The 23,803-nt window shown below is 44.4% G+C and overlaps 1 long non-coding RNA gene across 1 annotated transcript; it reads left to right on the plus strand.

Moving 5' to 3' along the window:
- The first annotated feature begins 17,499 nt into the window (after positions 1-17,499).
- On the plus strand, positions 17,500-18,261 carry LOC101775053. Its single transcript, XR_215482.2, has 2 exons — positions 17,500-17,545; positions 17,835-18,261. It is a non-coding gene; the product is annotated as an uncharacterized LOC101775053 (long non-coding RNA).
- Positions 18,262-23,803: the final 5,542 nt, after the last annotated feature.

The raw sequence follows: 23,803 nt of genomic DNA on the forward strand, positions 1-23,803 counted from the left end.
CCTGGCCCGCTATCAGTGTTTTAGACTGGCAACCCGCCTAGGAAGTACCCAAGGTGGTCTTTTGTGTGGTGGGTGTCGTCGAGAATTAAGGAGTCGATGGTGATGCAAGGAACATGATTTAGACAGGTTCGGGCCGCCAGATCACGTAATTCCCTTACATCCTGTGTCTTGGTTGTATTGAACTTGTGTCGAGTTGCACTTGTTGTTTGGAGGGGGTCCCTGCTCGCCCTTATATAGTCGGGGGAGCAGGATTACAGGGCACGAGTCCTAGTCGAGTACGTTACAGAGTCCTACTCTAACTCGGTAGAGTAGTTTCCTTTGGACCCGACTAGTCTTCAGGGGGTCCATGAAGCCTACGCGCCCTGTAGAGTAGTCTTCATGGCCGAGCAGGTTTCGGATACGTTCCCTTGAGCGGGTCTGTACAAGTCTTTTGGTGGGCCCGAGAGTGTCCAGCCGACACCCACCACCCCCTCCGTCGGCTCCCACCTACTCACCCACCATCGCCATTGCTGCCTCACCTTGCCCCGCCGCTCCTCCTTACTACCGGTGAGGGGCGAGCGGAGGGGGGACGGGAGGGGAGGCAGAGGAGGAGAGCTCAAGAGTGTGAGGATTGAGAGAGATAGAGAAGAGACGGACCGGAGAGAGACAGAAAGTGAGGAGATAAGAAGACGGATGGATGGGAGAGAGAGAGAGGATAAGAAGCCGCAGGGGTCTGTGAGAGAGAGGGGAGGAGGGTCCGGCGGATGGGAGCTTTAGTATCGGGTGGAAGGTTCACCTGGTACTAAAGGGGGTCACAGGGACCATCTCGGAAACTATCCATTAGGCTCGGTACTGCTGCTCTTATTAGTACCGGATCAAAATATAACCGAAACTGAATCTCGGGATGAATGCTCTAAGCAGTGATCCCAGCACGGTGACACGTTGTTCTTCGATTTGCGTCCTGTCTCTCTTCTCCTCCCATCCGTGCCTGCCGGCCTGCGTATCCGCCGCTGCACACCTCTCTCACCTATCGCCCCTCCCCACGCTGCCGCGTCGCCCCGAGCTCCCAATCACCGGTGCACACCACCACCCTCGCTGCCTTTGACCGCAGCTTGGCTGACCACGTCCACGTCAACAAGTACGACTCGTCACGTGCTCTTTCGTGAGGCGAGACGGGCAGGAAGTAGGGCACAGTAGCTAATATATATTATTCTTCCTCATAGTATGATATGTGCATCTTCACGTATATTCCTATATATAATGTTCCATGCACTTATATAGTACTAATTTAAGATTAATTACTGCCAGTGATCCGTAAGTCAGTCAAGAAAAGAAATTATATCTTTCAGTGACCCTGTCTTCGGAAAGCAAAAAAGTTTGTAGATTATATAAACAAATCATACATGTAGATTAACAGATCGTTATTACTGATGAATCCACACTCTTGTATGCTATCAGGTTAATCAGATTACAAAGAGCAATGAAGATTGTAGTGTGTGCCGTTCTCATGCTTGTCATCATCAGCAGTTGCACTGCAAAGATGACCCAGATTATGGCTGCCGAGAAGGAACATACTGATCTCTCACGACAAGCAAAGGCATGTCAATAACGATTTGAACAACCAATCTTATGATGGTCATACTGGAAATAAGAACTGTTCTTATGCTCGCAAAAGTGGTTGACTAGCAAGCTTACATAGGTTGTATAGGTTGACGCCGGATTTTGACACGTATATTGAATCGGCCTCAAAGGAGAGGAAGGTGGCCGACACGACGAGCAAGAACCTACAGTTAGGAATCGGCCGGTTAGAGCTACAGTGTTTTGAGCGATTGACTGAAGGAGTCAGTGAAGGCTGGCCGATTGAGAGCCAGAGCGGCTTGGCCGATGTGGGCCGAAAGTGGGCTAGGGTGATGATTAGTCAGAGAAGAAGGTTGGCCCATGAGAAAATAATAACCAACCCCGATACGGGTTGCGTTTGTTTGTAAATATTTGTTGTCTTTAAATTAGAGATAGATCCTAGTCGGTTAGGAAATCAGTTGTAACAGGGTATAAATAGCTGCCTCGTAAGGCTTGTAAAAACAACACATCAAACACAATACAAATTACTTTTTCCTCGTACTTTACTTTCAACTCGGCGACTTCGCCAAACCCTTTTCTTTTCACAAGTTCGTGCGAGTTGTCGGAGCTACATCAACACGATCTCCGGCTAATTCGTAAGTTCCGCTTATCGAGTAATATATAAGCTTTAACTTCGGGTGCATCGCTGTTGTTTCGTTTATGTTTATTCATCAGTTATCGATATTAACTAGAATTGTAGGTTTTACCTGTTGTTTTAGTTTTATCACCAGCTATCCAGCTTGAGACGAAAACTGTTGGCTCTTTATCATTATTCTTATTCATTATTATAGCCGATTAGATCCATTCCAAGTGTTGTTTTTGTAGCATTGTTTAGGTTACTCTACTTCACGATCGCTACGTGATTATCGGTTGTATTATAGCCGGTTGTCTCTATAGTAAATCAGCCGATTTGCTGATACACTTCTCAAAACAGATCGGAACCTTAGCCGATCGACATCCCTGGGATTTAATACTTTTCTTTCCTTGTCAATCAACAGGTCAGATTGACTGCTACGCCGCGCGAACCGCACCAGGGCGATAACCCGAACAGGAGCTAAGTAGATTCTCCCCGGTCATGTGTCCAACGCCAAAGGTCGTCGGCCGATTTTCAGCGTCAACACACTTTTGGCACGTCCGGTGGGACCGAAGCAAGATCCAACATGTTGAAGGCTGCTGAGATCTCGGAGGATAACGTCATCGAAATCACCGAAGCAGATCTCAAGGACGACCAGAGGGAAAAGGTAGCAAGGGCTTTGGAAGAATACAAGAAGGCATGCCTCCAATCTTTTAGTCGTACCAGAAGCGGGGAGACCATCACGAAGGCTGCTCTTCCAACTCCTCATCATATCACCATCGCCGAAGACTCGGGAAAGATGTCTGAAATGATCCAGCAGTCTGTTTATCAAGCTATGATCGACCAGTCCAAGGTGATGACCAACACAGTGTACAACATCGTCATCAGCTCCATGATCAACGGCGTGGCTCAGAGGTACCAGGGACCAGCTTACGCCCCCCCCCCCTATTGTGGCACCGATCAGAGGCTCATCAACGACGCCAAATATGCCTCAGTCGGCTTCTCAGCCGATGCAGATGCAGAGTGGGGGGTACAATACTGCAATGCCCCTGAAATATAACAGTGCGGCACTCTATCAATCACAAGCGCCATTTTACCCCACACCAACTCCTCCCGCACAACTGCTATTTTCAACCTCGGCACCGTGGGGAATGACTGCTACACTTGCCGATCTAGAACTGTCTGCTAGTCACAGGAAATCTCCAGCACAGGCATCGTTTCTATCAACCCCTCGGGCGACAGCTCCATAATACCATCAGACCACCTCGGAAATCGACAGGGGGTAGGGGCTCCAGATCCACTCAGAACGGCGGCGTCGATGATATTATACGATGAGGCGGCGGATGCACTGCGTTAGGTTGACCTCATGCGACATCAACCATCGGCTCCTCAGCCGACAGTCCAGCCGCAAGATCCACAGCACATACCAGCCTATCACCCGATTGTGGTACCGCAAGTCCAACAGCACATGTCTATTCCTCAATCAGTCGTGCATCAGCAACAGATGCATCAGCAACAAGTGGACTGGACCGCGAGGATAACTGATATAATACAGGACCAGTTTGGGTTGAAGCCAAGGGCACAGACTTATACACATAGGACGTCATACCCGCCCGCTTATGATCTATTGCTGTTTCCTCATCGGTACAAAGTGCCCGACTTCACCAAGTTCTCGGGCTAAGACGACATGTCCACGGTGGAGCACGTCAACAGATTCATCATCTAGTGTGGAGAAGCTGCTGCACAAGATGCCCTGAGGACTGTTCTCGTCATCCCTCTCTGGGTCGGCCTTTCAATGGTTTACGACGCTGCCACCCAACTCTATTGTTACCTGGGCCGATTTGGAAAAGCAATTCCACAAGTATTTCTTTGTGGGGGTTCACGAGATGAAGCTCTCAGATCTAACCAGCCTCAAGCAGAGAAGCGACGAGTCGGTAGCCAGCTACATACGGAGGTTCGGAGAGGTCAAAAACAAGTGCTACAGCCTAGTTTTGACCGACTCCCAGTTGGCCAATACCGCCTATCATGGACTCCTGCCGCACATCAGAGAGAAATACGCTTCCCAAGAGTTCGAGAGCTTGAGCCAGATTGTCCACCAGCTATCCGGCTAGGAGACGTGCCCCTTTGACCAGCGAAGAAACTTCCAGAAAAAGGTGGCGTACGTGGAAGGGTTCAAATCGGAGGAAGAAGTAGAAATCGGCTTGGCGGAATGGGTGAAAGGGAAAAAGCCGATATCATGCCCGTTCAGTAAAAAGGAACCAGAGACATTTGGCGTCAACACATCTAAGGCCGACAAAATCTTCGACTTGCTGTTTCAAGAAGGATAAATCAAACTCTCACCCTACCACACAATTCCGTCGATCGAGCAACTCAAAAAGATGAAGTATTGCAAGTGGCACAATGCTATGTCTCATGATACCAATGAATGCAAAGTCTTCCGTCAGTAGATGCAGTGCTATTGAGCAAGGGGGACTTAAATTCGAGGTCCTCACAAAGCTGGCAAAGCCAATGAAGATCAACCAACATCCCTTCCCTGCTAACATGGTTGACACAGGCAGGAACGTACTCCAAACCAAAGTGCTGATGTCGGAATCGGCCAAAAGGAGCAACACGGTGGACCCCAGAAACCAGACCTCGGCTGAAGATATTAAAGGTAAAGGCTGGATGGAAACTGAAAGTGAGAGCTCAGAGAGGCCACATCGACCCGTCACGTCCTGGGATCTACTCGACAAGTATTAGAGGCAACGGGAGGACTCAAGGCGTCACGAAGAGATGATGCGCCGGCACGAAGACCATTGGAGGTGCCCGTTCTTCATTCACTGTTGGGAAAATAACCTCAGACTACCGTCGGTCGACAACTGCCTGAGTGCAACGGTCAGTATCGCGGCAGCTTCCTATTCAAGAGGTCACGCTCCGAAGATCGAGGACGAGAACTGATCAGCAGAAACAGGCTTGAACAAGAAGATTGGCGCGTTTCAGTGCGTGATCGGCTGGGGAGCAGAGTATACGAGCGTAATCGGCTGGGGGCAGAGCCAGTGCACATGATCGGCTAGGAGAGATGGCCAACGCAGGAGTCTCAGACAAAGGCCCTCTAGGGCGGGAACTAGATTGGGAACGTGCTAAACCACCAAGCAAGCCAGTGAACCCGAGATGGTTCCCAGACGATCTAACTAAGTCCCAAAAGAGGAGAATCCAGCGTTTGCGCCAATGGGAACAGCAAGAAAAGGAACAAAGGCAAGCAGTGGACAATGAAGGAGTCAAGTCCAAGGTTTGGCGTCCTAGGAGAAAAGCCAACAACAAAAACGACGATCAAGATTCGGCTGCTGACGTCAACATGGTATTCATCTTCCCGATGGAGTTCATAGCTCCCATTGACCACGACAATGCAATAGAACTAGAGAAGCAGATGGCTCAATTGGCTCTGGAGCCAATGACCGCCACTTTTGAAAAACCCGAAGACGAAAATTGCCAACATCTCAAGGCGTTGTTCCTCAAAGGGCAAGTCAACGGATGACTCATCGCTAAACTATTGGTAGACGGAGGCGCTGCTATGAACATTATGCCGTACACTATGTTTCGCAAACTGGGCAAAGGGGAGGAAGATTTGATCAAGACGAATATGATGCTCAAAGATTTTGAAGGCAACGTATCTCTAGCCCGGGGGGCACTCTGCGTCGACCTCACCATTGGCAGTAAGACCCTACCCACCATGTTCTTTATTATTAATGGTAAAGGGTCCTATAATATGTTGCTCAGGCGAGATTAGATTCACGCAAACTACTGCATCCCGTTTACAATGCACCAATGCCTCGTCTAGTGGATCGGCGACACCATCGAAGTAGTCACCGCCGACTCCACCTACAGTGTTGTCGCAGCCGACGCACAACAATGGAGCTACGAGCACGTCAGATGCATATCTGGCAGGTACTAGGACACCAATTTCTTGAAGGTGTTCGACTTCGGTCTATAGCCGATCCAAGCAGTTGGCTCTGAAAAATCAAATTAAATGGATCGGTTCGTCTAAGAAGACGGGAAGCTTGGGCACGGGTTTACATCGGCCAATTCATTAGAGATGGTAGATCTTGGAGATGGCAGCAAGCCAAGGCCGACATATATCAGTGCTAGGTTAGACCCTGAGTACAAGCATGAGTTAACAAAATTGTTAAGAGAATTTAAAGATTGCTTTGCTTGGGAGTATCATGAGATGCCTGGTCTAGACCGATCCATTGTCGAACACTGGTTGCCTATAAAACCAGGATATCGGCCATACCAGCAGCCTGCACGACGTTGTAATTCTAAAATTTTACCTGACACAAAAGCCGAAATCACAAGATTGATTGAAGAAGGGTTTATTCGACAGTGTCGATATGCCGAATGGATTTCTAATATTGTTCCTGTTTACAAGAAGAATGGAAAGCTACGCGTGTGCATTGACTTCAGAAATCTTACCAAGCTACGCCGATGGACGGGTACCCCATGCCGACAGCCGATGTGCTGATAAACGCGGCCGCAGGACACAAGGTCATCAGCTTCATGGATGGCAATGCTGGATACAATCAGATACTGATGGCCGAAGAAGATATCTCAAAAATAGCTTCTAGGTCCCCTGGTCATCTCGGTTTGTTCGAGTGGGTAGTCATGACCTTCGGTTTGAAGAATGCTGGAGCCACATATGAATGGGCCATGAATTATATATTTCATAAACTCATTGGTGTCCTGGTGGAGATTTACATTGATGATGTCGTCATCAAATCGAAGGGGCATTGGCAGCATCTGGCCGATTTGTGCAAGGTATTGGAATGCACAAGGAAGCACGGGTTGAAGATGAACCCTAACAAATGTGCCTTTGGCATTTCGGCCGGCCAGTTTCTAGGCTTCATGGTCCATGACCGCGGCATCGAGATCAATCAGAAAATTATAGCCACCATCAACAAGGTTGTGGCCCCACAAGACAAGACCGAGCTACAGTCTCTAATCGGCAAGGTCAACTTCATCCGAAGGTTTATATCAAACTTGTTTGAGCGCATTCAAGCCTTCACTCCTTTGTTGAAATTGAAGCCCAACCAAGAATTCGTCTGGGGCGTGGAGCAACAAAAAGCATTGGATGACATCAAACAGTACCTGGTCTTCCCTCCAGTGTTGGTTCCCCCACAGGCTGATAAGCCGTTCAGACTGTATCTATCAGCCGATGAGAGGGCTATCGGCTCGGCGCTGGTCCAGGAGTTCGAGGGGAAAAAGAGTAATTTATTACGTTAGTAGAAGACTCTTAGACGCTGAAACCAGATACCCTCCGGTGGAACAGCTGTACCTTTGTCTGTATTTTTCTTGTACCAAGCTCAGGCACTACCGTTATCGGCGGAATGCTTAGTTGTGTGCAAAGATGATGTTCTCAAATATATGTTATCACTACCGATTCTGAAAGGAAGAATTGGAAAGTGGATTCTAGCCCTCTCAGAGTTTGACCTAAGGTACGAATCAGCCAAGGCGGTTAAGGGTCAAGTAATCACCGACTTCATGGCCCAACACTGTGGACCGGAGATTACCGTTGTTGAACCAGCTCTGTGGACTTTGTACTTTGATGGATCTTCATGTGGGGCCGGATCAAGAATCGGCATCATCCTCATATCCCTTCGGGGGCAAGTTATGATTTCTCTCTGCCGATTGAGGCATCTGCCACTAATAATCAAGCAGAGTATCGAGCCATCTTAAAAGGAATCCAGTTGTTAAGAGAGATCAAGGCCGACGCAGTAGAAATATTTGGGGATTCCATGCTTATTGTGGACCAGTTAACTGGGAGATCTGAATGGAAAGATGATATTCTAAGAATCTATTATGAAGTGTGCCTCCAATTACTAAGAGAATTTAAGTCTGCAATTGTTGAGCATATTCCAAGGGGTCACAATGAAGAAGCTAATAGACTTGCTCAGCATGCTTCCGGATACCGGCCGATCCAAGGTGCCATGGCCCTAGAGCTTGCGGCCGACGACTGGAGGAAGGAGATTGCCGATTATCTAAAGGATCCATCCAGGAAAGTCGATCGACGAGTACGCTTTCATGCTACAAAATAAGTGCTATTCGAAGATGATTTGTTTTATCGAACGATCCATGGAGTACTACTCAATTGCCTTGGAATGGAGGAGGCAAAGACTCTGATGGGAGAAATTCACGAAGGTGTATGTGGGTCCCATCAATCGGCTTTTAAGACGAAGTGGATGATTAGGAATAATGGTTATTACTGGCTAACGATACTCGAAGACTGCTTTAAGTATTATAAGGGGTGTCAGGATTGCTAGAAATTCGGTAATCTACAACGAGCACCAGCTTCGGCTATGAACCCAATAATAAAGTCGTGGCCATTTAGAGGTTGGGGAATCAACCTCATCGGATAGATTTATCCTCCATCAAGTAAAGGATATAAGTTTATATTGGTAGCTACTGATTATTTCACCAAATGGGTGGAGGCAGTTCCTCTAAAAATCATGACGTCGGCCAACATGATTGAATTCGCGAGGAAGCACATTATCTATCGGTTTGGTATTCCTCAGACTATTACGACTGACCAGGGGTCAATGTTTACTTCAGGAGAATTTGAGGAGTTCACTGCCGATATGGGAATCAAGTTGCTAAATTCTTCTCCGTATTATGCTCAGGCTAATGGGCAGGCTAAATTGTCTAACAAGGAAGTCATCAAGTTGATTAAAAGGAAGATAGAGGAACAACCAAGGCGTTGGCATACGACGCTGAATGAGTTCTTGTGGGCATATAGGATGGCCTGCCATGGTGCCACCAAGGTTTCTCCTTACCAATTAGTATACGGGCACGAAGCAGTGCTACCTTGGGAGTTGAAAACTAGGTCTAGGTGCATGTCACTTCAGGATCAGTTGACGACCGATGACTATTCTATCCTCATGAAAGGGGAGTTGGAAGATTTGGCAGGACAGCGATTGAGGGCCTTGATCAGCATTGAGGAGAATAAGAAAAGAGTTGCCAGATGGTATGACAAGAAGGTCAAGGTCAAGCAGTTTTCCCAAGGGGACCTGGTTTGGAAGTTGATTCTGCTGATAGAATCTAAAGATCCTAAATATGGCAAGTGGTCACCTACTTGGGAAGGACCGTACAAGATTAGTCAATTTGCGTCGGGCAATGCATATATATTGGAAACTATTGAGGGAGAAGAATTCACAAGGGCTCTAAATGGAAGGTATTTAAAAAGATATTATCCCAGCATATGGGTAGATGCTTAGTCGATGATATGGCATATCAGGTTCTCACGGTCGATACCTATTGATTCGCGTTTATACAGCCGATGTAGAAGGCATCGCCTTGAGGATGAGTGAGGCAAGGAAAACATTCATACAAATAAGCCGATCACTATTCGGTACACTAATTGGATACATGGCCGACAAGGTACAAGTCTCCCTTAGAACAAAAATACCACCACACTCATTAAGTTGCGATGCTTCAACGGCGTTTTAGCTGGGCTTTATTCGCATTGATTTCTCTCTGGATCCGACCCAATTCAATCAGAAGGTGGGTGCTCTTATCTTTCACGTCGGCCATTGCGTCTTCGAGAACAACTTGGCGGGGCAGTTGATGGCTCCTTTTGACGTCTGCCATCTCGTCTTCGAGAGCTATTTGGTGAGGCAGTTGATGGCTCCTTTGATTGGCGGCCGAGCTAGCCTCCTGGAGGTGTTAGATTCAATACTATCTACAATCTTCCTGATATGGGCGGGGAGGTGGTCCTGGAGTTCTGCACGATGAGCTTGGATTAGGTCTTTGTCCGCCTGTGTCAGCGGCTCGTCGGAGTGCATGATCTCAATAGCCCATTCAAGACTAGGGCTGAGCCAGTTTGGCTGCAGAGACATTGGACAGTCAGTCGACGGTAAAGAATAGTTGAGGTGCGCAAAGGTTAATTTCGTACCTCGTTGATGGAGGAGGAAGAAGCCATCAGAGCGTCTGATTGGAGGCTCGGAAGAATTTAGCAGAAGGGGAACGTATGAATGTTACGCAAGTGCCTCTGGGAGGATGCGAGGGGCTCGTATTTATAAGGCAACAAGCAACGGTTAGTAAAAGGAAGGCATTCAAAACAAGTAACCGTTGAACCGAAAAAGCTGCGAAAACAGCCGTTTGGATTCATATTCACATGGAAACCGTGGAAGGCATTAATGTTTTACAAGACGTTCAAAGGGTATTCGAGTTCAATACAGTCATCCAAGGAGGAAATTCATGGCCTTGATCGCCCGCAGGCGAATCTGATCTGTCTAGTACTCGCCGATCGTCATCGGCCGATTCTAGCATGTTGCGGTGGAGTCGGATGGCCTCATCGGCGAGAGTCTGCCTTTCTTGTTTTAAATCGGCGATGACGGTCAGGAAATCTTGGAGTTTCTTCTCTTCAGCAGCGATGGCCTTCACAACTTGCTCCATCTCTTTAGCAAGTTCTGCCCTGCGCCGTTTGAGTTTATCTATAGCGCTGACAATACTTGGTCAGGAATTTTCAAGGGTGCCGATCCGATGGTGCACCTCTTGAGCTCGATGCTTATAAGACTCCTCTTCTTCGCGTGCTTTTGCCAGCTTGGCGCGATCGGCCATATGGCGCAGAGCTCTGAACACTGGAATTTGCATTGACTCGATGTATGCCGCATGTGTAAGAGCTTCTTCTGCATCTTCTGGGACTCGGCCTTTGATCTCATTGAATATTTGCCGAATTGGCGAAGCGTCTTGCACCAATCAGCTAATATCATCCTGGAGAAGAGCTCGTATGTTCTAGAGTTTGGCACGGATGTCTTCTGGTATTGAGCCCAAAGCCACTTGATGAGAAGCAACTTCCTCGTCGTCAGAGACTGCCAACGCGAAGGAGAAGAGGCTATTGTTGGGCGTGTCTTGTTCCTGTGAGAAATTAAGGAAAAAGTGCTTTAGCCGACAGGGGTAGGAAATCAGCTGGTGAAAACGAAGGGTCCTTACTTCTTTGAAGCGGATTTCTTCTGCTTAGGTTGGTAGGAGCGCTACTCCCGTCTCAGGAATCGGCGCGGGCAGTTCATCAGAAGAAGAGGATTTGATGATGATCGGCACTGTGCTTGGACCCAGCTCCTGGAGAATGATAGGAAAAAGTCTCTATGAGCATAAAGGGATAATTGGATCTGGGAATGGGTGTCAATTATCTTACTTCGGCAAATCGTGCGGCCGATGGCTCCTGGAAGGGTACAATCGATGTGTCCAAGATAGTCTACACCAGAGATCAATCAGTTTCAGTTAAGGATTGGGAAAAGTCAAATGAAAGGTACATACTTTACCTCGATTGGAGGGCTTGCTGGTGGTTCGGTCTCTGCCTGAGGGTCGACCGATTGATGTATAATTCGCTCTGGGAGAATTTGCGTGACTTGATAAGGAAAGGAATTTAATGTTGACAGTATACTTAGAAGGTGTGTAGCATAAAGGATTACCTGTACAGCTTCTACAAGCAAGGATGCAGCCATTGATCCGGCTTTTGGGGGTCAACCTCCTGAATGACTGGCAGTACTTCTGATTGAGTCGATGCAGCTGAGGGCCCGACTGGTAGCATCGCCGATTGATCGGCTGATTCTGTACGGGAGCGTACCCGACGGCTTGTTTTCTTCGAAGAAGACATCTTCAGTTTCTGCTTCAATCGGCCGGTGGCTATGTCTTCCATCAACGGGGTGTGAAAGCCGATAATCGGGAATGATGTGTATGGGTGGCAGTTCTCTATCGGCCTACCACTTCAGCTGCGTGTCGAAGGAGCTTGGCTCTCGGACTACATAGAAAGGGGAAGTCAGTAATAGCCCTGTGGCATAAAAGGATAGTAAAAAATAAACATCGGCCAGTAAAATTGATACCTCTGCGTTCGGGTCAATACGAGCGGGGTCCAGCTGGTTGCAATATATTGCAGGAGACGCGCAGAAAAGATGTTGCTTCCACTCACCCCACCACAATTTGAATTGTTGAGTAGAGAAGGGTGCTACCAGCTAGTTGGTTAAGTCGATGGTGCTGGAGTCTGGTATCAAGCTGCACAGTCGATTGTATTCAAGCCCCCTTGAAAGCCACTCTCAGAACTTTTCACGGCCGACGAAGGCATCTGTCCAAGGCCAAACTGCCGGGCTACCACCGACGGGTTGTAAAATTCATACGTTGGAGAATCCTTCCTGGAGAAGAAATTTGCTGGCAAGATTCCGGGTTTGATCAAGATGTCCATGATGTCATCTTCAAAAGAGTTGGTACCCGAGTCGAAGCAATCAGGATTCTTGAAGAGTGGCTCTTCTGTCTGGTATGGGTACCAGTTCGTGGTTTCTTCACTATAGCTAATATAAAAACATCTAAAATACTCGGCTGTTCTTGAGGGAGTAAACTTGCTGCCGGGGAAAGATGACACGGCTTCTCCAAAAGAGGTGCAACGGCGTTGTGATGATGGGTCATCCTCCGACTCGACATTGGGGAAGGTTTTTAACTCAACCCGTTCTCTGGAGACTTTGCTCATGTATAAGTTAAGCCAAAGGGTGATGAACCACCAAGGGCCACCAGGGTTCCCAATAGGCTCTACAGATGATAACTTCACAGCGATCTGGTGCATCATATAATAGGCCGATCCCAGCAAATGTTTCCCCAAAGGAATAGTAGCGCCTCTTGTTAGCGCTTCGGCCAAAACTTGTGTGTTGGAGGAAGGGTCGACTGATCTGCCACAGAAGAAGTGCTTCTCTAGCCACATCATTAAGAAGGCTGTATACTCCCTGTCGCCGATAGTTCCAGTCTTCATATTTTTCTCGATGAAGCCTTTCCACCCGCCGATGCCTTTTGCTTCCAGACGGTGGGTGGGCTTGATCAGAAGATCGAAGGTCGTATCGGGAGAGGATACATCAAGACCGGTCAACATCAAGACATCGGCCAATGTAGGGGTCATGGGTCTGTGGCCGAATAAAAACGCATTGAGGGCGTCAGACCAGAAATAAGATACTACGATGACTAAGGGGTCGTTCCTTTCCATTTGAGACAAGGACAGATTTATGTAGTGGCCGATTTTCAATTTGTCCCAAAGAACTCTCTTGGAATTTGACATCCTCAGGAAATGCCCTCCAGCCCGGGGTTTCATTTGGCCAGGACCTAAAAGTACCTAACCAGCTGTTCAGAACCATGTTCGATTGCTTGAAGGGAACTCTGTGAGTTTCCAGGTTAATCAATTTGGCTGCATCTGGGTTCCCTATGGGGCCAAGGCTGATAAGACCAGGTGCATCCAGGTGCATCAGATATAGGAACGGTGATTCTTTGCCTAAGTTCCTGAGAAGATATGAAGAAAAATTAAGAACAGATCTAAAAGATGCGTAAGACGGTGAAAAGTAAAAGGGGGAGATTTTGGAGTATTTACCTCTAGGATGAAAGCCATGGTTGTTGATGGGATCACCATTACAGAGACCGGCGCGGAATGATCAAAAAAAAAGAAAAAGAGTCGCCGGAGGAATACGGTTGGAAGTTGAATGAGTGCTAGAGTGCGTCGGGAGATGATCCGTTGGGAAAGAAAAGCTTTTGAGCTCAGGAAGAAGAAGCGGCGGGGGAGGCGAGTACTTAAACGATGGTTTGAGAGAGGGGTAAAGGTGGGATTTTTACCGCACCGTCTGCGCGAATTTCGAGAAGAGCGGTTGCCTGCGGGCGCGTCGTTCAAAAGGATTGCAATCATCAGATAGAGGACTTCGGAGCGAAAAGGGGTTTTGCTACGGTTATTAAATCTCCTGAGACGATGCTATGTGCGTATCTTAAGATATAAATAAAGGGACTATCTATTTATCTATTTTTCTGACCATTGAACTAAAATCCGATAGTTTGGTTTCATCCTCTATGTTAGAAAAGGCTAAATTAAAATAAAATTGAAAAAAAAATGATTTGTCTACTTGGAACATTTATTTCTCTGCTGAACATTTTGTTTTCTTAGACCGGAACATTGCCAATCTGACATTTTTCTTAGAAAATCTGCCACCCCTGAGTTTTTTTACATTTTATTTCATTGTCGGGATATTTTTTAATAGGCTCAACATTGCAAATCTGATAGATTTTTCTAACAAATCTGTCGATAGATAAATAGTGTTCCTCATAGATAAACATGGATATGGCAAGATAGGTCCCTGGCCGTTATGCCATCAGAATGCTTCTGCAGTTGTTGAAAATAGATGTTTCGCATTCATCCATGCGGTTTAATTAGGTGTCAAAACTTAATTGTTTTACTTGCTGCTAGAAGTTACAATCCAATCTATCCTAACCCTATAAAAGAGCGAGAGCTAGGGAGAGAAGACAGAGAGACCGCAAGTGAACCTTAACATAGGGAAGTTCCTTAACACTTTTGGGTACAAACCCCCGAACCTAATTATGCCCTACCTTAGTGTTCCTTCCTAGCGTCGACACATACATACCCCAAACTTGATATTGGCTAGTAACAAAGAAGTCAGTAGCTAAATAAAAGATGAGAAAACTACTTATTGAACACTGAAAGATGACTCAATTCCTTTCTTGGTCCTAAAAAATTTTAGATCAAGAATGATATTGTCGGTGTTTCGTATTGCCGGCTAGTGCTTATACGCCACGCTCTCCTCACTCCCGGTGGATCCCACACAAGAAAAAAAGATTTATACTAGTTCGGGAAGGTCCCTACGTCCAATCTCGGAAAGAGTCTTTGTTCCTCAAGTTTAAGCGTGCGAAGAGCTCACAATGGGATGCTTGCAAGCATGCATGTGTGTGTGTGATGAATGTGTGAGAATCGAGAGAGGGAGAGAAAGATCAAGGGCCTGATTCCTTTATATAGGCTAGGGATCGGGCGACAGTTCGAAGAAAGGAGGGGGTCTCCCGACCCTAGTGGTTAGGAGCTTCAGGAGGAGTGGTCAGGCATCTATCCTGGAAGATGAAGATGGGCCCTCCCTGGCCGGGCCCTCACGTCCCGTCCATCCTTGTTGACATGCCACTGCCCCACGCTTTGTACGGCCAGGCATAGTGAGCCCTGTACATCATGGAGTGCTCATGCGCGGCGTGATCTGGTTCGTGCTGGGGATAGCTCCCATCCCATCCACCAACCCCTTAGTAGGGAACGGGATGGGGGTGGTCGTACTCGGGCAGGTGAAAGTGAGGTCAACACCCCTAAGCAGGCATGTCGCACATCCCAGCTTTTCCCTGACTAGTCGGGCACCGTTGTGTCCATCCCATGCCGTGAGCCCTCTCGCTGGGCCTCGCCTTGCTGACAAGGGTCCGTCCCGAGCCGGTCACGATCGTCCTGTTTTGACCATGACGAGTCGTTACGAGAAGGATGAGGATGATGGCATCACGGTGTCCTCCCCCGGATGTGCGTACGAGCCTAGTGCTTCCATTCCCCCGAGGAAATCCTGGGCGGTCCGAAGGGTGGAGCCTCACCCTTGGATCCTCGGGTCTATGGTCGGTTCCATGCTCAGCCACATCTCCGTACGCGAGCGGGTGGGCACAGCTCCTTCGGTGGCATGGTGCGCATTAAATGCACCACTTGACCCTGCGACACTGGCACCCCTTGTCAGGAGGTCAATGGGGGCCTCCGGACCCATGAAGGACCCCTCCGTGAGTTGTGCCCGAGAGGTTGGATGGGGCGCGGCTTGCCGTGGTTGATCCCAAGAGGTTAGGGCACGGGCCACGCTGGAGCATGATGGGCCTGTTAGATCATGCAGCCCATCGTGGATTAGGGCGTGTAACCCCCTTCATGAGGGCACCCCTGGTACAGGGGCCCCTCAGATATTGAGTTCTAACTTTCATCCCTTATTTAACATTTTCATCACTTCTATTAGCTAACTTGAACATAACGACCATCAACATACTTCCAATATTCATGAAAAATTTCCGGGTCATAGAGCCCATGGAGATGAATACTTTTTGCACATGTACCTTTGCAGTTTTAAATTAAAATTCACCAATTTCAACTACTTTTGAAGCATATTTGAATTTTTTATGGCACCAAACATACTTTTTCAAAAATTTTGGAAAACAACTAGTATTCCTCACAAGAGATGTATCAATTTATAAAATTATTTTCTATCATAAGTCCCATTCTTCATAATTCTCTATGTAACTTGTGCTAGAAACAAATTTAATAAATTATTGCATCTGATGTGATGAATATTAGATATTTTCCTATAATTTGTGAAAAGTTTTTTGGTGCCATAAAAATTCACATAATTTTCAAAAAAAAATATCCTAATCTTGTGATTTTAATTTTCAAATTGTAAAGGTACTTGTGTGTTTTTTTATAAAAAAATGTGTTCACCTTTATTTATTTTATTAATACAAAATGTTTCATGATTTAGAGATCATTTCAGCGACTTAACTAATAGCAACGATGGAAATATCAAATAAGAAATGAAAGTTAGAAGTTGTGTCATAGTCCCTCCATTCTCTTTTTATAGGGCTATTTGCAAAACTAAATTTTCTCTTTTGATATTCGTATTTGAGTTGCCATCTCAGGTTTAACACAGATGCCCGTGCAGAGTAACTCCTCTCTAAAACTAATTGGTGCATGTAGATGATGTCATCGATACCGAGGTGCATGTATATGATAACGAGGAGTACATAATGACATGATTCATTAGATGATAAGTAGGGTTCATTCTCCTTGGTCATTGTGCTAATGTGAAATAGGTCTATCAAAAGAGGATGGAGGGAGTACGAGGGAGGAAAAACTTTTCATGACCATGGAAGGAATTGAATTATCTTGTATTCTCAAACATGGAATTTCCTCATAAAAGATGCACTTCTTGTCGATTCTATATAAACCTTATCAAACTGTCCTAGGGAGAAGCTATAATTATCCGTGTGTAAAAAAATAAAATTTTAGCAAATATTTCTGTAAATTTCTTTCCAGCATGGGTGTTAATCTAGTTTATACGAAATTCATGATCCATGCTTTTGGGAGGAAAAAAAAGAAAGGGTTCAGTCCAAGGACTCGCTTTTAAACACGAGATGATAGATGTTCCTTGTGCTAATAGAAATGGTAATTTGTTTATAAATTTTGTTGTCCTGAAATACTCTACATGCAGATCTGTCTACAATAATATATCGTCATCCAGCATGCCAAAATATTGTATTGCTCCTTTGCATCATCCTGCAAATCCACAGTAAACTGACTCAAGCATCATGATTCCAATAGTCTCTTGAGAGTAGACAAGAATTGATCACACCCGTCATTTCATATTCATGAGATAATGTTTGTGACCCACAAATACATTTCGTGGCAATTTACTGGACTAATAAGGACTACGTCAAAAAGTACTTGACTCAAACAGTACTACACCTCCTATAAATAGCATACCACAAATGTGCATTTTGAGCCAACGAAAGATCATTGTTAGCCAGTAGCTCTTATAACTTCTGGTATGCATCAGAATATAACAAAGTTTTTCCTTCTGTTCATAGATTCTTCCACTTAAGCACAGTAGTTGGTACATATTCGTCTCCTCTCAGTAATGTGTAAATCTTTATGTATTTTTTTTCCTAATAATGGTCAATGCACTTGTAGTACTATGATTTATTACTGACACAATATATATCAGTAAGTGAGTTAGGGTTCATCTGTGGCAAGGGAAAAATCGTAGATTACGCAAGCAAATCATACATGTAGATTATCAGCTCATTGATGAATTCTTACTTTCTATGCTATCAGGTTAATCAGGTTCACCAAGAGCAATGAAGATTGTGATGTGTGCCGTTCTCATGCTTGTTATCATCAGCAATTGCACTGCAGAGATGCCCACGATGATGGCTGCAGAAAAGGAGCATGCTGAGCTTGCTGAAGAAACGAAAGTCTCTGCAAAACACGTTAACAAGAAACTTTATCATCGTACCAACGGAGAGCGGAACTGTACTTACCCTTCTTGCAATTGATTCGCAAAAACAAACTACAACATTTTCGTGCACGTGTACTGTATCTTGCTATCTGCGTATGTATCAACATGTAGTATAACTGATCCATGAGACGCTATGTATCTATCAGCATATGTGTCAGCATATAATGGGTATGGGCCGGGTACCCTACATTATAAATAAAAATGGATACAGATCGGAGAAGACATATCTCTGAACTTAATATATGTTTTGCATCTATCCATGCGGTTTAATTTAATGCGGAAAGTTTAACTTATTTACTAGCTATCAGAATATTTGAACAAACAATCATATCTGATTTAACCCCCCTCTGCAAAATTCCCTACTTGGCGGGTAATTTCAAAGTAATTCATCTTACATTGTACTCCCTCCATCCTATATTATTAGTTTTTTTGACTTTTCAAGATTCATAGATTGTGCTATACACCTAAATATATACTAGAAACACAGGCACTGCTTTGTCGCGCCGTCTGTGGAGTGGGCCGGCCCAAAGGTATGTTCAGTTATGTAGTATGTATATGTATCATCATACAAATATTTATCTCTCCCTTTTTAGTAGGATGATAAGAAGGTAAAAATCCATGCAGGGTTCTAGAACTGATCTTCCTCCAGCTACTACAATGCTCATTGTCCATGTTGGCACTTGCAATTTAAATAGCTCTAAGAGGACCTTTAACCAGATAAGGCTGATTTGTTCGTAGATTCACAGCTCTGATTTACTGTGAGTTTAGAGATTTCTCAATAAAGAGTTGGGCAGTGATTTGTATAGCTTTTTTTTTCTATGACATAGGAGATTCAGGGGTGCATGCGTGTCTGAAAACTGAAGGAAAGGAAAGTATTATTCAGAAGCCGAACATGCAATAGAATCTTTCTAAAGAATCTTACTTGAAAAACATACAGATAATACTGAAATCTAAGGTTTAAAGGGTAGTTATACTTTGGCATCATAATACCATTTGACATGGCAATTTTTTGCATTCACATATCATTACATTTGCAAAGCTCTTTCTCATATATATCGATAACAAGATACATATTCAGTCTCCATACCTTTATAGTGTCAGGTGGTAGTTAAGTACCAGCAGCTCAGTAAGAATGATACTGGTCAGCTTTTGAGATTCCTCCCTCTTTCTCCGAAAGCTCAAGCAGAACATACCGATAGGTTTTGAAATATATTCTTTAGAGTAAAGTTAATCCAGATTCTAAGTCTTATGTGCTTAAGAGCACAGTTTAAATACTACATTTAGAAAGAACAGTATAATTTATTATTTAAGACCACTACATCATCGCTGTCCATTGTGGACCTCAGTTGTTATTAACTTATTATACCCAGAAGATTTCAGAAGATTTCAAAAGGTAAACTAAGTTATGTGAATATTTGTTCAAGACCTGGATCCAAGGAAAATAAATTGAGGTGTAAAATATTACATGTTTGGGACTTTTGTCAACCTGATAATAAGGTGGTTCATTGTCTGATGAGGTAGAGTATACCTCACATGCCAATACATCAATCTCTTTTCAAACGAAGTACTGATGTCTCAACCTTTTCTCCCATGGAAAAATAAGAAATACACCTGGCCATCCTATGTTATACTTGATTTGCGTAGGTACAGAATAAATGGGAAAAAGCATCAACCTTGAGTTCTTCGGTGCATGTACATACCACATAGATAATATATGCAAATTTTATACCAGTTCATTGGTCACATGAATTTTTATTAGAAGTACTACACTGAAATTGGCATAATACTGAATGACTGCACGTGGGTGAAGTTGCCATAACTCTGAAGTGCACAAACATGTTCAAAGCACTAAGCATCAAAGGCATACGCAAACAGACGTAGGGACTCCGGCATCACCGGTAACCTCATGGCCCCTATGACACCCGCTTGCCGATGCAGCTTGGCTTGGATTTGGTGGCACAGAGAGGGAGTGGCTGGCATGGACCGGTCGCAGTGGAGGTGCGATGGATGAACAGGGACAAGGGGCTTAGGTAGGAACTCATTTTTTTTTCGGGGAATGATTTTGTTTCAAAATTTGATTGAATTTAAAAATTTTCAGTGAAGAATTGGAAACTATAGGGGGCCTGGCCCATGCCCGCTCGCCACTGAACACTTAAACAGGGATGAAGCAGGTGCTGGATTTGGTGCTAATATTTTGTTAGATACTTTGATTGAAAACGGAGAGGAGAGGAGATGTCCGGTGATAGCTCGAATTGGATGTTGCGGAGCAAGAATTGCGGGCCAACTGTTCCTGCGGAAGTTGGTACTTTTTTCCACAAGGAAAATTTTATTAAATTCAAGGTTTTTACATCGAGTTGATACAAATTTCTTGAACTATTTTTCCAGCTTCTACATGGATTCACACAGCCAAAAGAAAGAAAGAAATAAACGCATAATCAGCGAGCTAATGGCTGTCAATCCGTAGAATAGACCACCATCCATGTGTGTCTAGGTAAAAAACTCCTTGGCCACCGAGCCAAGTGTTGCGACGTCACTGCAAGTAAGCCCTATGAAGCTGGTTTCTGTAGTATAATCCATGAATGAAGCCAATGGATAATTGAGAAGATAACCTGCAAAAGAGAAGGGTTAAGTTTTCTTTCAAAGACGCAATCATTCCTGCAAAGCTATAACGACCAAACAAGTGGTAGCCACTCCTAGCAGAACTAGTGGTTTCATTTGTTTGCTTATACTCCATAATCAATTCCCAAACATATGTGGTATGCTATGAGGCTGCAAAAGACCTGAAGCCGCATGTGTGATGTACCATACTGTGCGCACAAAATGACAATCAAAAAACAAATGCTAAATCGTTTCATCATTCGCACAGAAGCAACACTTCTTGTTGCCTTGCCAATTACGCTTAGCTAAGTTGTCTTTTGTCAACACTACCCCCTTCATAAATACCAAAAAAAATCATAAACTTTAGGAGGGCTTTTATTTTCCATAAAAAATTGTTTAGGTTTGGGACATCTTCATGTATCATGGCTAGATAGTGAGATTTCACTGAGAACTGTCCAATAGGTTGTATGTTCCAGTGAAATTCATCTTGCTCTTAGCTCAGCACTATATTAGCAATACGGGTATAGATTATTCCATGTTGCTAATGTGTTGCCTATGAGATCCCTACGCCATGAGATATTGATGGGTGAGGAGCTTAAAACTTCTACTATAGTATGCTGTTTTTGTCAAGTTATGTTATATAGACAAGGATATTGACCATGCAAAGTTACATTACCCGACCACTTGTCTTCCCAAAATCTTATTTGTGTCCCATATTTAACTGTGAAGGTTCCAAAATGAAGGAGCTCTCGTTTTACCTTCACCAGACTAGCCCAAAAATGGGAGTACCCATTTTTTCCATTCAACTTGTGATAGAGGTTTAGAATTGAGGTGCAATAGCAAAATTTTTTGCCATGTCCCGTCGGTCGTGAGCAGTCTAAAGAGCCACTTACTAAGCAACACAGTATTCTTGATATCTAAATCATGACTTCCTAGCCCCCTTGATTTTTTGGTTGACACAAAATACTACACTTGGCGAGACGGTACTTCCTTTTTTGATCGTCAATTTGCCAAAAAAATCTGGACCGAAAATAGTCCAACTTCTTTAGCACTCCTCTTGGGATTGCGAAGAAGGACATCATATACATGGGTAGGTTACTGAGTTAATCAGTATCAATCGCCCTCCTATTGAGAGATGTATGCCTTTCCAGCTACTCAATCGTTTTTCAAACCGCTCCTCAACTCGTTTCCAATCAGCATTCGATAGTTTCCTAAAGTGAATTGGAATCCCTAAATACTTGAGAGTGTTCACCCTCATTACAACCAAACAGTTTTGTGTATTGAGCGATTGAATCTTTAGCCTCACCAAAATAGAATATTTCACTCTTATGCAAATTTATCTTAAGCCCCAAGAGTTGTTCAAATGTACAAAGCAATAACTTCATGTTACGAGCTTTTTCTAAGTCATGTTCCATGAAGAGTATTGCATCATCAGCACATTGTAAAATAGATAAACCACCATCAACTAGATGAGGTACTACTCCATTTATCTGACCGTCCTCCTTGGCTCTCTTTATTAGAATCGCTAACATATCCACAACAATATTAAAAAGTAATGGAGATAAAGGATCTCCTTGTCAGAGGCCTTTTTTCGTTTGGAAATAAGGCCCGACCTTAACATTTACATTAACTGCAACACTTCCACCTGAAATGAAGGATTTGACCCAATATATCCACTTTCATTCGAAGTGTCTACATTAAGAATGGCCATCTAAAGCTTTCTCGAAATCAATTTTGAATATAATTTCACTGTGCTTTTTTCTATGCAACTCGTGAATAGTCTCATGTAAGATAACGACACCCTCTAAGATGTTTCATCCTCGCATAAAAGCTATCTAAGTTGGACTAATTATATGATCTGTAATTGAGTTAAATCTAATGGTGGCCACCATAGTAAATATTTTGAAGCTAACATTTAGCAAACAAATTGATCTATATTGTTGTATGCAGTTTGCCTCTTGGACTGTTGGTAGCAGAGTTATGACACCAAAGTTCAAGCTAAAGAGTGGTAATACTCCAGCGTGAAGATCTAGGAACATTTGCATCAGGTCCCATTTGATGACTTGGTAGAACTCAGCTGGAAATCCATCTGACCCTAGTGCTTTATTATGTTCCATGTCAAATACTGCATTGTGAATCTCTATTTCTATAAAGGGGGCTGTTAGGAATTCATTTTCTAAAGCTGTCACCGGGGGAATATCATCCCTTAGTGACTCATCTAGGGTGAAGGAATTTTCTTCTGGAGCTCCAAACAGATCTTTGTAGAAGTGTGTTATGTATGTTTTGAGATCTGCTTGTCCCTCAATTTTCCCATTCTCGTTATCATCAAGGGAAAAAAATCTTCTTTATTCTATGTTTTCCATTCGCAATCATTTGGAAATATCTAGTGTTATTATCCCCTAGCATGATATCCGTTGCTTTGGCACGCTGATAATATTTAATTTCCTCTTCATGAAGCAGTATGGTTAACTGATCGCGAGCCCGAGTCAGCTGGTCCCGCTCAGCTTCAGACAAAATCCGTACCTCAGCAGCAATATCCAAATCATTTATCATAGATTGTAGGGATGTTTTCTGCTGCTTGTACACACCATTAGTGTGCGATGCCCAGCCACAGAGATGTCTACGTAGCGAGCTCATCTTTTTGTTCCATCGTTAGTACGTTGAACAGAATTTTGACCTGTAACCGGCTAATTCCACAGATTTCCACTACCCGATCATGGAAATTCTAGCAGGAGAACCAACTTAGTTCCATTCTAAATTGGCGTGCAGCCCCTGTGTAAGCCGATGCTCCAGTATCTAGTAATAAAGGTGTGTGGTCCGTACTCCTCTATCGAGAGCCTGTACGGTCACATGTGGATACTTAAACTCACATTCAGTACTCATTAACACCCTATCCAACTTCTCACATAAGTAAGGTTGTGTAACGAATTTGCTCAAGTAAATTGTTGACTAGTTAAATCAATTTCCCTAAAATCAAAGCTGCATTGAACAAGAAAGGCCACTGATCATTAAAATTGTCTTTGTTTTTCTCCCTACTATGCTGCATAATATTGAAATCCTCACCTATGAGAGTAGGTAGGGGGTTTTGTTGACATGCAAACCAACTCAGACAAGAACCCAGATTTGAATTCATCTTGTGCCGGCCCGTACACCACCATAAGAATCCATTTAAAGTTGTCCACTTTAT

This window comes from Setaria italica, chromosome VII (genome assembly GCF_000263155.2).
Source record: "Setaria italica strain Yugu1 chromosome VII, Setaria_italica_v2.0, whole genome shotgun sequence".
Classification (NCBI taxonomy): Eukaryota; Viridiplantae; Streptophyta; class Magnoliopsida; order Poales; family Poaceae; genus Setaria; species Setaria italica.